General features: G+C 39.6%; 1 protein-coding gene across 1 annotated transcript in view; it reads right to left on the bottom strand.

Moving 5' to 3' along the window:
* The window catches only part of disp3 (dispatched RND transporter family member 3), a 66,125-nt gene extending 60,195 nt beyond the window's left edge, over window positions 1-5,930 (bottom strand). The window contains exon 1 of the mRNA XM_008123360.3: window positions 5,778-5,930. The gene's annotated coding sequence lies outside the window, so the exon portion shown is untranslated. The remainder of the gene's footprint in view (window positions 1-5,777) is intronic.
* Window positions 5,931-14,285: the final 8,355 nt, after the last annotated feature.

Consider the following 14,285-nt stretch of genomic DNA (forward strand, 5'->3'; position numbering starts at 1 on the left):
CTTGGAGAGCTACATTGTGGTCCATATACAAACCTGAACAGCATTGGATTGCTGTGAGTTTTTTGGGCAGAACAAACACAGCAGAACTGAGCAGAAACTAAACTTACTGGAGGAGGTTGGGGGATTGATTCCACATGGTGGAAGTTGTAGTTCACCCTGCATCAAGTCAAAGCACTGTGATTCCTACTGGGAAATGTAGAGGAGTTGTAGTTCACCTACTACACTTGCACTGCACACCCGATATGTCCAGATTTGAATACTGGTGGGTTTGGAGGAGAATTGACCTGGACATTTGGGAGTAGTAGGTAAGGTACTGGGATTTATAGTTCACCTGCAATTGAACCCCACCGATGATGGACCCGGACCACATTTGGCACACTGAGTCCCAACCAATAGAACCTATTGGTCTATAACCAATAGAACATATTGGACAAGTTTGGGGAAAAGGGAGTTATAGTTCACCTGCATCCAGAGAAACAGTGACCCCCACCGACAATGGACTAGGACCAAACTTCACACAGAGAAGCCTCATGACCAACTGAACATACTGCAGGGGTTTGTGTTAATGGGCCTTGATTTTGGGAGTTGTAGTTCACCTGCATCCAAAGAGCACTGAACTCAGCTAACGACGGATCTGGACCACACTGGGCACACAGACTAAACACTGCCTGCTGTGGATACTGGGAGATGTTTCAGGACAACTGCCCTGGGATTCTGGGAGTTGTAGTACCCCCACCCAGAGAGCACTGCAGCCAGGCGATGACCAGCCAACGACAGATCTGGACCATGCTTGATACACAGACCCAAAATTGCCAACTTTGAATACAGACAGGGTTTGGGGAGGATTGACCCACGATTTTGGGAATTGTAGTTCACCCACTCCAAACTGAAAATACATAACGTTCAAAGACAACTAATGGCTTTTTCAAATAATCCGGGCATCGCCAGGTCCCCAAGCTAGTGTGTGTGTGCATATATATATATATATATATATATATATATATATATATATATATACTAGCTGTGCCCTGCCACGCGTTGCTGTGGCCCATTGGAATTGCACTGAATAGCTCCGGTTTTTGGGTTTTTTTAGGCCCTGTGGAGGTTTGTGACGTGATATTTTGTGGTTTCAACCTCGAGGCGTGGATGATGGATTGTGAAATTTTGAGGTTGGGGGGTGTTTAGTTTTATTGTTTTGCTCGGTGCCAGGATTCCATCACTCTTTTATCTATATATATAAAAGAGTGGTGGCATCACGGCGACCCACAAAACAACAAAACTACAGGCCCCCCAACCTCAAAATTTGACAACACAACCCATCACCCACAGCTCTAGGTTGATACAACAAAAAGAAAAGAAAAATAAAGTCCTAATTAGAGAGAGAGGAATAATTGCTTTTATCCAATTGCTGCCAGTTAGAAGGCTAAGCTCCTCCAACTTGGTCTCCTAGCAACCCAATAAAAAATAATTTAAAACACTGAAAATTAATACAATAAAATACTATAATAACAGAAAATAACTAAAAATGTTACAAGAAAATAATAAAATATAATAAATAAAAAGATAACTTACAATAAAATTAATTTAAAAAATACAAATAACGTCAAATAAAAATTACACAACATTTTTTAACCAATACCACCACCACTTTGCCACAGCAATGCATGGCCGGGCACAGCTAGTATATATAGATATGTGGAATAATGTCCAGGGTGGGAGAAAGAACTCTTGTCTGTTGGAAGCACACTGAGTGGAGTTCATCCTCCTCCTCAACCACATGGATGGGATTTGTAGTGGCTGCCAGGAAATGGGATTTGTAGTAGCTGGATGGAAATGGAAATTATAGTACCCAGCGTTGCTCTATTTCATTGGCAGTTGGGCCAAAGAATAGTCAAAGAGTTGACAATGCTTCTACACTCTGGATATAAACCTCTCCCTGATTTTCCTTGAGAAAGAATTGACTCAGCCATCATCCCTTTTTGCAGCCTCTTTGACGTTGCCAAGCCTGATTGGAATAATTGCTTCATTAGTTTGTTTCAAGGTTCAGCGAGAAGCCGAGAGATGAAGAAAACACACAAAAACTCAGGGGAGATTGACATTCACAGCCCTGGAACACAGCTGGGATGCAACAACTGGTTCGAATTTGAATTAAGTAATAGTATAAATCTGTGCTAGGTTGAAGTTATGTGGTTGTGCGGCATTCAAGGGGATTGCTGTTGTCGTTTTTGTTTTTGTCTAATTTTTTTTAAAATCCCAAAGATGTCTGAATCTTTCTGAAACTTCTGGGGATTGATGCCCTGCTTATCTTGTGCATTGTACAAAAAATTCAAGTAGATAGCTCTTGTAGATATTTTTTAAATGTTTATAAAAGTTTTGAAAATTCACCAAAAATCCGTGGATAAGGGAAACGTTCTGAAATTTGGTGGAATAACAGTGGACAATTTGTTCTACCTTTGTAGCAAGTTTCTCCCCAACAGCTTTAAAAATGAAGGAGATAGGAGCCCCTGAAGTTTCTCCAATTAGCGTAATTATGCGCAATTACTGTAACAGAATAGTAACAAAACTTCATTACTCTTGTTACAGTAACAAATAGTTCACTAACTATACTTTAGAAACACTTTAGAAACAAAACACCAGTGTCTCCTAGTCTTGTAATGACTTTTGAATCATTTTTAATGGATCTGACATCTGTAATGGTTACCTGGCTTGGGAAATGGCTGGAGGGATTCTGCAAACCGGGTCATAGAGAGGTGGTTCATTTCACTAACTATACTTTAGAAACACTTTAGAAACAAAACACCAGCACTTCCCAGTCCTGTAATAATTTTTGAATCATTTTTAATGGATCTCACATCCCTTTTAGTTTCCTGGCTTGGGAAATGGCTGGAGGGATTCTGTAAACCGGGTCACAGAGAGGTGGTTACATTTCACTAACTATACTTTAGAAACACTTTAGAAACAAAACACCAGTGCCTCCCAGTCTTGTAATGACTTTTGAACCATTTTTAATGGATCACACATCCCTAATGGTTACCTGGCTTGGGAAATGGTTGGAGGGATTCTGCAAACCGGGTCATAGAGAGGTGGTTACATTTCACTAACTATACTTTAGAAACACTTTAGAAACAAAACACCAGTGCCTCCCAATCTTGTAATGACTTTTGAACCATTTTTTTCAATCCCTAATAAGCAACCCGGCCGGCAGCTTTCTCCTTTTCACCCCCAAAGAAGTCTATTTGTTTCCCCTTTTCCTTTGCTTTGCCACTTGAAGGAAACAAAGGCAAATCTAATGGGAAGTCTCCCGGCCTGATAAAAAGGACCGAGAGGGAGGGAGACACAGAGAAAAATCAATCTCGCTCTTCTTTTCTCTTTTCAAGGCAAGTGTTGGCTCAGTTGCTAGGTTTCCAACCCGAGCGGCACAATGGCTCTCTCATCGCTCTCATCTCTGGAATGGGGTATCTACACTGTCGATTTGATGCATTTTGATGCCAGCTTATCCTTCAATCAGCAACTAATTTGACTATAAAGAACTAATTAGGGGTTAAATGAGTATAAAGAACTAACTAGAAGCTAAGTCACATGGAAAGGAGAGTAATTAATATTATTATTGGGTTGCTGTGAGTTTTCCCAGGATGCATGGCCATGTTCCCGAAGCATTCTCTCCTGACGTTTCACCCACATCTATGGCAGGCATCCTCAGAGGTTGTGAGGTCTGTTGGAAACGAGGCAAGTGGGGTTTATACATATCTGTGGAATGATGTCCAGGGTGGGAGAAAGAAATAACTCTTGTCTGTTGGAGGCAAGTGTGGATGTTGCAATTTGGCCAGCTTGATTAGCATTGAATGGCCTTGCAGCTTCAAGGCCTAGCTGCCTCCTGCCCAGGGGAATCCCCCAAGACACATCCCAAGAAAGGATTCCCCCAGGCAGGAAGCAGCCAGGCTTTCAAGCCGCTATTCAGTGCTCATCGAGGGGACCAGTTGTTTGACATAAAAACATATTGTATTAAAAATACAATATCATTAGAGCATGCAAACCATCAACATTGCAATAGGATATTATTATTATTATTATTATTATTATTATTATTATTATTATTATTATTATTAGTCTCCCTTGGGAGAGATAAAGTGGGCTATGAATAATAATAATAATAATAATAATAATAATAATAATAATAATAACTACAGTAGAGTCTCACTTATCCAACATAAATGGCAGAACGTTGGATAAGCGAATATGTTGGATAATAAGCAGGGATTAAGGAAAAGCCTATTAAACATCAAATTAGGTTATGATTTTACAAATTAAGCACCAAAACATCATGTTACACAACAAATTTGACAGAAAAAGTAGTTCAATATGCAGTATTGCTATGTAGTAATTACTGTATTTACGAATTTAGCACCAAAAAATCACGATGTATTGAAAACATTGACTACAAAAATGCATTGGATAATCCAGAACGTTGGATAAGCGAGTGTTGGATAAGTGAGACTCTACTGTACTACTACAACAACAAATACAATATCATTAGAGCATGCAAACCATCAACATTGCAATAAGATATTTATTATTATTATTATTATTATTATTATTACTAAGAGTCTGCTTTGGGAGAGATAAAGTGGGGTATAATAATAATAATAATAATAATAATAATAATAATAATAATAATAATAGAGCATGCAAACCATCAACATTGCGAGAGATTATTATTATTATTATGATTATTAATTATTAATATGAGTCTCCTTCAGGGGGATAAAGTTGGGTATGAATAAATAGAAGAAGAAGAAAAAGGCGGCTGGAAGGGTCACCCAAAGGCCATCTAGTCCAGCCCCATTCTGCCAATGCAAGACGATATAGAACTCAATCAACAATCATCATAATAGTGAATCTAAGCTCTATTTTAAGACCTCTAAGGAGTCCATGGATTTCATGGTAAGACTGGAAGGGGCACCCAAAGGCCATCTAGTCCAACCCCATTCGGCCAACACAAGATTATAGAACTCAATCACAAAAATAATAATTATTATTATAGTGAATCTAAGCTCAATCATCATCATCATCACAGTGATCCCAATAATCATCATGATCATAATAGTGAATCTAAGCTCTGTTTTAAGACCTCTAAGGAAGGAGAGTCCATGGACTTCATAGTAAGGCTGGAAGGGGCACCCAAAGGCCATCTAGTCCAGCCCCATTCAGCCAACACAAGATGATAGAACTCAATCATCATCATCATCATCATCATCACAGTGATCCCAATAATCATTATGATAATAATAGTGAATCTAAGCTCTGTTTTAAGACCTCTAAGGAAGGAGAGTCCATGGACATAATGTTAAGGCTGGAAGGGGCAACCAAAGGCCATCTAGTCCAACCCCATTCAGCCATTGCAAGACAACTCAATCACAATAATCACAATCATAATCATAATAGTGAATCTAAGCCCTGTTTTAAGACCTTTAAGGAAGAATCCATGGACATAATATTAAGGCTGGAAGGGGCAACCAAAGGCCATCTAGTCCAGCCCCATTGCTTGCTGCTTGCCTGGAACCTTCTTTCCCGAAACAACTCCTTGGAGACTTTGAAGAGGCCTTTTCAGAGTCTATTTTTCCTTGCAAAAGACCTAGAAGGTCTTTTAATTCCTTTCCAAAGCTAAAGAAACGTTTGTCTTTCCCGAAAGGTGTACCAAGGAAGCATCCACCTTGGGCCCGATGTTCAAAGCAACCCTCAAATAATAATAATAATAAGGAGATAATAAATTGTCTTACTTTGGACTCCGAAAGGCCAAACCGGTGGGAAGATGGGCTCAAAGGTGGGCTAAGAAAGAAAGAAAGAAGCGGCTTTCAATTCCGTTTGCTAAAGAGATCACAGCGCTTGCACAAGACCCCTCCGCGCTATTAAGCGCCAGCCTTCCCTTGCCGCAGTCTTTTATATTCCTGGGATCCAACCATCCTTTGCAAGGAACAAGGGGGGAATATATAATGTGACCCCATTGCATGCTACGCATCATCTCTCTGCATAAACAGATGAGTCGAAAACCCCAAAAGCATTCAGTTCCAAAGCTCTGTTCGACTCTGAGAGCTTCGGCAAAGCTGGATATGGAGATTTCTCCCTCTCCATACAGGGAGGATTTAGTTGGTACAGTCCACTTTGATATAAAAGGCATAGAGAGGAGAGAAGACTGGAAAGAATATAATGGATCAAGAAAGATCTGGGGATAAGAGAGCAATAGATACGATGTCATGGGATGGTGGCCAAGGGGGTGGTTGAGAGGTTCGAACCAACCCCAAAATTTGTCAGATAAAAACAAAGATCTAGGAGTAAGAGAGCAATGGATATGATATCATGGGATGGCTCCAAGCCCGTAGCCAAGGGGGGGTCAAGCAGTTCAAACCAACCCCGAAATTTGTCCGGCCAAAACAAAGATCTGGGAGTAAGAGAGCAACAGATACAATGTCATGGGATGGTGGCCAAGGGGGTGGTCGAGGGGTTCAAACCAGCCCCGAAATTTGTCAGGACAAAACAGAAAAATCCTGGTTTACTCATGGATTTTAGCTGGTTAACCACAATCAATCAATCAATCAATCAATCAATCAAATCATTTATTTCAGTCATAGACAAGCAGAGGAAATAAAGGTCACAATTACATACAAACTTGGCTGGCTAACCATATCCCCATGCTAATCGTATTTAATATTTATTATTTTTGTGCAGAACCGGCCCTAGGTATTTTTCAAGTGTAGGTGAGCAGAATTTTGGTGCCCCCCCCCCCCCAAACCAATCACTGAAAAATAAAAGCATTGGATAAGCGAAAATGTTGGATAATAAGGAGGGATTAAGGAAAAGCCTATTAAACATCACATTACATTAAGATTTTACAAAAGTCTCAACTGCGCCCCATATGTTCTGCGCCCGAAGTGACCGCTTTTACCTTCTCTCCCAAAGGAGGCTCTAACTAAAGCATATTTGGTTTGAAGGAGGGAAAATTGAGTGAATAGATCACTTTACTGATGCAGAAGACACCACTGTGCACCAAAACCAAACGACTTCACCACACTAGATCCCAATATAATAATAATAATAATAATAATAATAATAATAATAATAATAATAATAATAATAAGAAGAAGAAGAAGAAGAAGAAGAAGTCAAAAATCACAGCAGACAAAAAACAGTACAATAAAACCGCACTACAAACTAGAGCCGACAGCTGGCACAACAAAACATTGCATGGAAAGTTCCTTGACAAAATTGAAGGAAAAGCTGATAAGGAGAAGACCTGGCTCTGGCTCACAAATGGGACCCTGAAGAAGGAGACAGAAGGCTTGATCCTTGCAGCCCAGGAGCAAGCCATCAGAACAAAGGCCATTAAGACCAAGATCGAACAATCAGCTGATGACCCAAAATGCAGACTGTGCAAGGAAACCGACGAAACCATGGATCATATCCTCAGCTGCTGTAAGAAAATTGCACAGACAGACTACAAACAGAGGCACAACTGTGTGGCCCAAATGATCCATTGGAACTTATGCCTCAAGTACCACCTCCCAGCAGCAAAGAACTGGTGGGATCACAAACCAGCAAAGATCGTGGAAAATGAACACGCAAAGATACTGTGGGACTTCCGAATCCAGACTGACAAAGTTCTGGAACACAACACACCAGACATCACAGTTGTGGAAAAGAAAAAGGTTTGGATCATTAATGTTGCCATCCTAGGTGACAGTCGCATTGATGAAAAACAACAGGAAAAACTCAGCCGCTATCAGGACCTCAAGATTGAACTTCAAAGACTCTGGAAGAAACCAGTGCAGGTGGTCCCGGTGGTGATGGGCACACTGGGTGCCGTGCCAAAAGATCTCAGCCAGCATTTGGAAACAATAGACATTGACAAAATTACGATCTGCCAACTGCAAAAGGCCACCCGACTGGGATCTGCACGCATCATCCGAAAATACATCACACAGTCCTAGACACTTGGGAAGTGTTCGACTTGTGATTTTGTGATATGAAATCCAGCATATCTATCTTGTTTGCTGTGTCATAATAAAATAATAACTTTATTTTTGTATGCCACCACCACCTCCCCGAAGGGACTCGAACACAACATTTTGCACAAGTACGGTTGGATTTGTGGGCCTCCCACATTATACTCCTTCGTGCCTTCTTGCTCGAACCCACACATTTCACCGACGGTGACTCAAGATCCGCGTGATTCCAGCCGCGAAGCAAGCGACACCTGAGTCACTGCACAGACAGGAGAGCGTGCGAGATGGTTCCCCGGGAGAGTGGCATTCTCTCCCTCCCTTTCCCACCGTGTGTGTGTGTTTCACACACGCTTCTCCTCCGCAGCTTAGAAACCCATCCTCGGCTCATCTCTCTTCATTAAATTTCTCATTACTCAGCATTTGACACCGCGGCAGCCCCGATACATCAGCCAGTTATAGACTGCGGAGTGTCGCTTCCGCTGACAGAACGTATTCCTCGGATGGAAAGAGAAGGCAAGTTTTTGTTGTGGGGAGTATGGTTGGCCAGGCATCAGCTCCTTGGATTAGTCAGAACTCAACGGCTTGTTGCTCCAATTCCAACAATGTTCGGAGACGAAGAGAACCGAGAAATAGCCGATTTTGTCCGTTCTGTCTTATTGGATTTCGTTTGGCTTTTTTCTTAGTTATTCCTGGAATGGACTAAACCAGCCATGTTTACCCCATCTTGAACTTCCCAAATGTGGACTCTGCCTAGCAATACTCTCTAGGAGTATTGTATTAAATCAAATGCAGAAATAACCTTTAGAATGTGCTCTTTAACTACCATTATTCACTTTTCCACACAATCACCAGACAATTGGATACATTTCTGCCAACAATGAACAAGTTTTCTGAAGACGTCGATACTCGGTTTCCGCAACCAGCGTCTCACAGGACCCATCGTGCACAGATCTTCCAAGAGCCAAGCAAAGCAATAATGTGACCCACACGTTCTTGTGAAATGTCAAATATGCTTGAAATTTCTCTCTGAGTGAAACAACAATCGTCCTGAATCAACCTGTCAACCTTTTGCTTGTGAAACTCGGTGTTTGCTGTCACAAGATGTCCAACTCTTTGTTTGTCATGCAAGGCAGATGTTCCCACCTCAACATCTTTAAACTTATTGCCCAACGACGCACAGGACTCACATCAACACAATCCCCATAAACAGCTTGCATTCTCGGATGGATCTCCTTTGGGAATCTCCAGTTAATCTCCAATGACTGCACGTTGCTTAAGTCACATTGACTGACCGTCTGCGCAGGGTTCCATACTTCACATTTTAACAACACAACCGTTCAATGCTAAGGCTTCCCCGTCTGCGCAGGATTCCATACTTCGCCCTTTAACAACACAACCGTTCAATGCTAAGGCTTCCCCGTCTGCGCAGGGTTCCATACTTCGCCCTTTAACAACACAACCGTTCAATGCTAAGGCTTCCCATCTGTGCAGGATTCCATACTTCGCACGTTAACAACACAACCGTTCAATGCTAAGGCTTCCCCGTCTGCGCAGGATTCCATACTTTGCCCTTTAACAACACAACCGTTCAATGCTAAGGCTTCCCCGTCTGCGCAGGGTTCCATACTTCGTAATTTAACAATACAACCATTCAATGCTAAGGCTTTCCTCCAAATGGAAATGTAGAGGAGAGTCTCCTGAACAAAGCATTTCCTGCCGAAGACCAGGACTCCCACCTGTTGAGGAGTTACGAAGGTGGAGGCAATACTTTTCATTCAACTCTCGTACTATTTCTATAGACTAAAAAGTCTCCTAGCCATGAAAACTCTATTGAAAGCATATTGTCACGTGCAAAGGAATAATAATTATTATTATGATAGAAATTGATAGAAAAGATAGACCGTGTTTTTAAAAGCACGTTTTCCGTCCAGCCTGCTGAGCCCACGCCGATGTGAGAGACGACGATCAATCCATCCATCTATCAATCAATCAATCAAAGAGGGCAGTAAACAATGGGAAATTAACATGCGTCCCTAGGCAGCGTCTTGACAAGGAGTCCAGCACAACTTGGTTCAAATAGAAGATGGAAAGGAGAGGCACCAATCTTCAAACTTAATAATAATAATAATAATAATAATAATAATAATAATAATAATAATAATAATACATCACAAAGTCCTAGACACTTGGGAAGTGTTCGACTTGTGATTTTGTGAAACGAAATCCAGCATATCTATCTTGTTTGCTGTGTCATAATAAAATAATAATAATAATAATAATAATAATAATAATAAAACAACAGGAAAAACTCAGCCGCTATCAGGACCTCAAGATTGAACTTCAAAGACTATGGCAGAAACCAGTGCAGGTGGTCCCAGTGGTGATGGGCACACTGGGTGCTGTGCCAAAAGATCTCAGCCAGCATTTGGAAACAATAGACATTGACAAAATTACAATCTGCCAACTGCAAAAGGCCACCCTACAGGGATCTGCACACATCATCCAAAAATACATCACACAGTCCTAGACACTTGGGAAGTGTTCGACTTGTGATTTTGTGATATGAAATCCAGCATACCTATCTTGTTTGCTGTGTCATAAAATAATAATAATAATAATAATAATAATAATAATAATAATAGCAATGATCTGTCAACTGCAAAAGGCCACCTTACTGCATCCGAAAATACATCACACAGTCCTAGACACTTGGGAAGTGTTCGACTTGTGATTTTGTGATATGAAATCCAGCATATCTATCTTGTTTGCTGTGTCATAATAAAATAATAATAATAATAATAATAATAATAATAATAATAATAATAATAGCAACGATCTGTCAACTGCAAAAGGCCACCTTACTGCATCCGAAAATACATCACACAGTCCTAGACACTTGGGAAGTGTTCGACTTGTGATTTTGTGATATGAAATCCAGTATATCTATCTCGTTTGCTGTGTCATAATAAAATAATAATAATAATAATAATAATAATAATAATAATAATAATAATAATAATAATAATAGCAACGATCTGTCAACTGCAAAAGGCCACCTTACTGCATCCGAAAATACATCACACAGTCCTAGACACTTGGGAAGTGTTCGACTTGTGATTTTGTGATATGAAATCCAGTATATCTATCTCGTTTGCTGTGTCATAATAAAATAATAATAATAATTTTATTTTTATACCCCGCCCCATCTCCCCAAAGGGACTCGGCTTACATGGGGCCAAGCCCAGGTCACAAATAATATAAAAACATAAAATCAATCAACAATAAAACAAGTCATAGATCAAGATACAGTAAATCTATATATATAAAAGAGTGATGGCATCACGGCGACCCACAAAACAACAAAACTACAGGCCCCCCAACCTCGAAATTTGACAACACAACCCATCATCCACGCCTCTAGGTTGATACAACAAAAAGAAAAGAAAAATCCTAATTAGAGAGAGAGGAATAATTGCTTTTATCCAATTGCTGCCAGTTAGAAGGCTAAGCTCCTCCAACTTTGTCTCCTAGCAACCCAGTAAAAAATAATAAAAAACACTAATAAATTAATACAATAAAATACTATAATAACAGAAAATAACTAAAAATAATACAAGAAAATAATAAAATATAATAAATAAAAATATAACTTACAATAAAATTAATAAAAAATGCAAATAAAGTCAAATAAAAATTACACAACAATTTTTAACCAATACCACCACCACTTTGCCACAGCAACGCATGGTTGGGCACAGCTAGTATACTATGATAAAAACTTGCAGGAAACGCTAAGGAGGACCATTTTGGAGAAGACTCATTCAGGAGCCACTCTGCTTCCAAGGAGGTCTCCAAGGTGCTGAAACTCATCCTCAAAACCAAATTCAGGACCATGGAAAGCTGTGAATAGGAGAGTTGTTTGAGCGTTGGACTTTCAGGACTAGGTTTGAGGCAACCTTGGGCAAGGCACATTCTCTCAGCCCCCGAAAACCCCACGATAGGTTCACCTGAGGTTCGCCGTATGTCTTGAAAGCACACGACAAGAACCGGTTATGAATCTGCAACGGCCATACAGGTTGGGTTCGGATGAAGGCCGCTTGGCGGCTCTTATTTACGGCCCCCTCGGAGGATTTGTCCAAGGCCAGCGCCTCCGCCTGAGCGATCTTCTACATTCAGGTGCTCATTACCCGAGCGTTAAATAACGCCAGGCGGATCCTCGCGGGCCCCGTAAATTCCGCTCGGGGGACAGCCAACCTCTATTACCGCCTGATTGCCTGGAAGGCTTTGTGGTGCGCTTCGGCCCTTTCCATCACCAAGCAGCAGAGCGGAACGGGGAAAGCCAGGCGAACGAGCGCATTAAATTATGTCTCCTATCCGAGGCTGAGCGATGCTGTTGTACAACCAGGTGTCCCTTGAGAACATGCCAGGAAAACGGCGAGAAGCATTTTCAAGAAGGAAACGGATTTGACTGGACTGGATCAGGTTCCTGTTGCTTCTAGCCCTGAAACACCTTTTCACCCAGCACCACACCAGTAGAACTATCTACAACTGTTTATTAAAGAAAGCATGTATAAAGGGGGAAAGGGGCATTTCCCAAAAAATACAGAATAGAAGCAATCCAGAAATGTCCAAGTACATAAAGTCAAGAGAGCCAAAATCCACAGCAGTCATTCAAATGTAAATCCTGTCCGATCGATGAAAAAAATGTTTCAATTCTCGTTTCTAAAGTAGGGGGCGCTGGCGCTTCGATATAGAAAGTATTTCCTATTTTTTTAAAATATTTTTTATTGTTATTATTGAGAAAAAGTTACAATTATATAAACATATTCTATACATTTCCCCCTCTTTTATTTACATTCACCCCTGTGATCCCCTTCCCCAGAGCCATCTCTTCTTCTGTAGTCCCACCAAAAATTCAATTCTTCATTTGGAGGTAAATTCCCATCTTCTTTTTCCAATAATTTTTTCTAGAAATTTTCTCCAAATACTTTCAAAATCATTTTTTTCCATAATCCCTTCTTTACTTTTAAATTTGATGTTAGCTTGTCATTCAGTGCCATTCGCCAAACTTCTTTATACCATTCATTAATTTGTATTTTCATTTATCCTTTCCAATAGTTTGCAATTAATAATCTAGCTGCTGTTAATAGCATGTCTATTAAATTTTTTTCCCTCTTATCATTCTCATCCTCTTTTTTAATTAAAAGTAATATTTCCACTGGATTCCTTCTAATTTTTATATTCATAATATTTTCTATTTCCCTTATGACCAATTCCCAAAAACCTTTTACATGTTTACAATCCCACCACATATGCATGTAGGTTCCAATTTCCTGGCACCCTCGCCAGCATTTTTCATTATTATTCTTATTCATAATATTTAACCTTCTTGGTGTTAAATACCACTTCCAAATTAGTTTGTAATAATTTTCTTTTATTCTAATTGACATGTTTTTTAATTGTCTTGTTTTCCATATCTCCTCCCATTCTTTTTCCGTTATCTTTGTTCCTAATTCCTCCTCCCATGATTCTCTTAATGTTGGTCTTTTCTTTTTTTCTATGTCTTTAATTAGTATTTTATATATTTTACTTGTTGTTCCTTTTAATGGCTCACTATTTCCTCTTTTTAATGCTTTTATTATTAATTCCTCAAATTGCGTTATTTGTTTTCCAGTTTTATTTCGGGCCCACCAGTTTTCATTCCATTTTTCTAATTGAATCCAATGAATCCAAGAAATATTTATTCCTCTCAATTCTTCTCTCATTTTTACCTTTTCCATTTTTTGTTCTATCCAATTTCCTACCCTTTTTAGTTCCCTTTTTTCTAATTCTTTATCTAGCGTTCCTTTTAGTTCCTTTGGGAAATCTTTTTCCATTATTATTGGCGTTAAAACTGAATTCTTATTAATTAATTGTCCTTTATATTTATTCCATATTTCCATTATATTTCTTAATGATATATTTCCAATTTGTTTTATCTCTTTCTTTGAGATTTCCTTAAAGAATATGTTATCCTTCCTCCACTCAATTGCCTTATTCCCTGATTCCATCCATTTCAAACCTTCTCCATCCATCATCTTCTCTACTACATATCTTAATTGGTTTGCCTCATAATATTTTTTTATATTTGGAAGGCCCAATCCTCCTTCTTTTTGGGGCTTGTACCAAATTTGTTTGTTTTATCTGTTCTTTTTACCATTATTGCAATATTTGTTTATCATTTGTTGCCAGTTATTTATTTCCTTTTCTGAAATCATTAATGGTATCATTCTGAACAAGAAATTTATT

Source organism: Anolis carolinensis, unplaced genomic scaffold, assembly GCF_035594765.1.
Source record: "Anolis carolinensis isolate JA03-04 unplaced genomic scaffold, rAnoCar3.1.pri scaffold_15, whole genome shotgun sequence".
In the NCBI taxonomy this organism is placed as follows: domain Eukaryota; kingdom Metazoa; phylum Chordata; class Lepidosauria; order Squamata; family Dactyloidae; genus Anolis; species Anolis carolinensis.